The sequence below is a fragment of the Ornithorhynchus anatinus genome, chromosome 11 (assembly GCF_004115215.2).
Source record: "Ornithorhynchus anatinus isolate Pmale09 chromosome 11, mOrnAna1.pri.v4, whole genome shotgun sequence".
Lineage (NCBI taxonomy): Eukaryota > Metazoa > Chordata > Mammalia > Monotremata > Ornithorhynchidae > Ornithorhynchus > Ornithorhynchus anatinus.
Window position 1 is genome coordinate 26119228 of NC_041738.1, and position 4062 is coordinate 26123289.

The 4062-nt window shown below is 44.1% G+C and overlaps 1 non-coding gene across 1 annotated transcript; it reads right to left on the reverse strand.

Annotated features, from left to right (window-relative positions):
• Positions 1–3609: 3609 nt before the first annotated feature.
• Positions 3610–3747, reverse strand: LOC114815375. The gene has a single exon (XR_003763137.1). It is a non-coding gene; the product is annotated as a small nucleolar RNA SNORA7 (small nucleolar RNA).
• Positions 3748–4062: the final 315 nt, after the last annotated feature.

Sequence of the window (4062 nt, forward strand, 5' to 3'; positions counted from 1 at the left end):
ATGAGCAGTGGATGTAATACGATGAGAAATTTATAAATCTGAGGGGTAGCAACCGTTTTAGAAACTTTATCAAAGTTTAATAGTCTGAGTTATCTTGGCAGCGCTCGGGGCTCGAATACGCGTGTGCCGAAATGAGCTCATTTTTCCCGTCAGACAATATTCTCTTGGGTGTGGCAGGGAAATTTCCCTCTCTGACAGGCCTTGGCTGTAACGACAGGGTCTGACAAGGGCATTGAAAATCGGGCCTGAGGGGTTTCTTCTGTTCTTTGCTTCCTCACTGACTTTGTGGTAAAGATGGGGACGGTATCCTTCAGTCCATCACATTCGTTGTTGTCTCTCTGAATGCTGGCATAGAGATGCGGTATGCCCATCTAATAGACCATCTACTTTATTAAAGCAAATTAGAGAGGCAGATTGGCCTTGTGAAAAAGAACAGGCCAGGGAGTCAGGGGACCTGAGTTCTAATTCTGGTTTGTCACTTGTCTGCTGGGTCACTTGAGTAAGTCACAGCTTCTCCAGGTTTCTCAACTGGAAAATGGGGATTCCATACCTCTTCATTCATTCATTCATTCAATAGTATTTATTGAGCGCTTACTATGTGCAGAGCACTGTACTAAGCGCTTGGAATGAACAAGTCGGCAACAGATAGAGACGGTCCCTGCCGTTTGACGGGCTTACAGTCTAATCGGGGGAGACGGACAGACGAGAACGATGGCGATAAATAGAGTCGAGGGGAAGAACATCTCATAAAAACCGATGGCGACTGAATAGAATCGAGGCGATGTACATTTCATTAACAAAATAAATAGGGTAATGAAAATATATACAGTCGAGCGGACGAGTACAGTGCCGAGGGGATGGGAAGGGAGAGGGGGAGGAGCAGAGGGAGATGGGGGGAAAAGAGGGGTAAGCTGCGGAGAGGTGAAGGGGGGTGGTAGAGGGAGTAGAGGGAGAAGGGGAGCTCAGTCTGGGAAGGCCTCTGGGAGGAGGTGAGCTCTAAGTAGGGTTTTGAAGAGGGGAAGAGAATGAGTTTGGCGGAGGTGAGGAGGGAGGGCGTTCCGGGACCGCGGGAGGACGTGGCCCGGGGGTCGATGGCGGGATGGGCGAGACCGAGGGACGGTGAGGAGGTGGGCGGCGGAGGAGCGGAGCGTGCGGGGTGGGCGGTAGAAAGAGAGAAGGGAGGAGAGGTAGGAAGGGGCAAGGTGATGGAGAGCCTTGAAGCCTAGAGTGAGCAGAGTACTGTACTAAGCGCTTGGAATGTACAAATCGGCAACAGATACAGTCCCTGCCCTTTGACAGGCTTACGGTCTAATCGGGGGAGATGGGCGGACGAGAACAATGATAATAAATAGAGTCAAGGGGAAGAACAAAAACATAAAAACAATGGCCCTACTTAGACTGTGAGCCCCTTGTGGGAAAGGGACAGTGTTTTATCTAATTATCTTGCATAATAATATATAGTAATCTTGTACTATAGCACTTAGTAGAATCCTTGGCACATTTAAGCACTTCAATACCACAGTTATCATTATTATTTAATTGACACTACTTCGCCTCGGCCCATGTCACACCAATCCAACCTGACCTAGTGGAAAGAGCACAGGCCTGGGAGTCAGAGGGACCTGGGTTCTAATTCCAGCTCTGCTACGTATCTGCTGTGTGACTTTGGCTAAGGCATTTAACTTCTCTGGACCTCAGGTACCTCATCTGTAAAATGGGGATTAAGACTGTGAGCCCTATATGGGCCAAGCACTGTATTCAACCCGATTAACTTGTATCTTTCCCAGCACTTAGTACAGTGCCTGGCAAATAGTAAGTACATAACAAATACCATAAAGAAAATGTGTGAGCAAGAGCCAGCATTCTGAAAATACAGAGGAAATGGAAGTCTATCAACTCTGTTGTCCCAAGAGTTTAGTATAGTGCTTTGCACAGAGTAAAAGTTCAATAACTGCCATTGATTGTTTTTGCCCAGGATGCTCAATAAATATGAATTGTTGATCGCATGTTCAAACATGGTATAGATTTGTTATCTGAAGTGCAGAAATAATTCAGATAATTCATGCCCAAATTTCATTTCTGGCAGAAATATTTGTACAGTTGAGGCCAGTGGGATCTTTTCCTCGGATAAGTTCACCCATATTCTTGGGGGATTATAATGTATAGTCACCACCTTAATACGCTTCCCCTTTCCAGTCTGATTTCTTCTCATACTTGAAATGTTCCTCTGAAGCCATATTTAAGTCACTCTTCCTAATTGCCATAGACTCTGGAGCCAATCTTAGGGTTCACCAGTCTATAGCCAGACTTCCACTGTTATCATTTACTCTTTCTCTTCTTCTGATTTGCTTGTTGTGTGTTTGTCTTTCTCCTCTACTTCCCCTTGTTTCCCAGAGTTGACACTAGTGGTTTTGTCAACAATGGACTTTCTCCATCTTAATAAGAGTGATTGAACCCCCTTGCGTGAAGCACCTAAAATATTCCCAATGTGTAGTGGCTTTCTTTTTTTTTGGAAACAATATAACGTTTTTTATTATTTGCAAGCCATTAATCCAGTGACAAGTCCAATGAGCTTTCAAGTGTTGCTAATTTATTTCTCCCATATTTTAGAAATAAAAGCCTTGTTGGCACAGCCCTGGATCCTGTGGTGTGGCTTAGTAATTGGCTGACCTAAACTTTATCCACACTTGGTGGGAAGGAGAAATAATGCCATTCTAGCACAATAGAAACAGTGCCGGTTTCTACAGAAGCCTCTCTTGGAGTCCTGCCTTTAAGAGAAATCTGAAAATGCAGAAAGGCAGACTGGGGAATAAAGGCTGAGTTGAGATTGTTGGCATCCGGGGTTATATCAGTAGAGTTTTAGAAAGAGAGGGAAAGATTTATGAAGAATTTCTAGCCGGGATCGTTTTATTTACAAACCCATTTTGATAGTGAAGTGATTTTCAAAATATTTGTATTTGCCTGCCAAGCAGTACATTTTGCAAATATTTCCATTTGGGCTGTGGAGACAGCCCAAATAAAGTGTTTCTGGGGATCAAAGCCTTGTGCTATCAGTTCCTGTTTCAAGAAGTCGGTGGCTTCTCCAAATTGTTTAGAGATTCAGAAAATTGTTAAGATTGTCAGACAGCATCATTGGAATCCAAAGCAAAGTGGTCTACTTAGCGTCTCTTTGAAGGCCACGCTTATGAATTAACAAAGCTTGCCACATAATATGGTGCCTCCAAAGACTTCTAGCGCTAACAGCATATTCATTCATTCAGTAGTATTTATTGAGCGTTTACTATGTGCAGAGCCCTGTACTAAGCGCTTGGAATGTACAAATCATATCTCGTCCTATTGCTGTCGAGTCGCCTCCGACCCATAGCGGTCCCACGGTCACATCTCTCCCAGAACGCCCACCTCCATCTGCCATCATTCTGGTAGTGTATCCATAGAGTTTTCTTGGTCAAAATATGGAAGAGCTTTACCATTGCCTTCTTTCAAGCAGCAATAATAATAATAATAATAATGGTATTTAAGTGCTTACTATGTGCCAAACACTGCAGTGAATTTGCCCCTCTGCCCTCAACTCTCTCCCATGCAGCTGCTACCCGGCATAGGTGAGTTTTGACTTGTAGCAGATTGTCTTCCACTCGCTAGCCACTGCCCAAGCTAGGAATGGAACGGGTAAGCCTCTGCTTGACTCTCCCTCCCATAGTCGAGACTGGTAGAGTACTGGAAACTCTCCAGATGCAATCCTGAGAGGTGGAAATCTCTCTTAGGGTCATTAGGTAAGCAAGATGGCTTATATCACTATCATCAACAGCATTTACTAAGCACCTCCTGAATGCAGAGCTCAATATTAGTTTCTTGGTCCCACGAGATGCAAAAATTTGCACTTCTGTTAAGATTTTTGAGGGATTTAAATATCTAAAATTTAAGCAAGGTCCAGTTCTTTGGTCATTTATTCTGCTCTAGTTCATCTTTATGACCCAATTTCTCCCATCTTGGGTTTTATTTCAGATACTATATGCAATTCTGAGCAATAGCTAGTTGTAGGTCCCCTTCTTCTCTGTGCCTCAG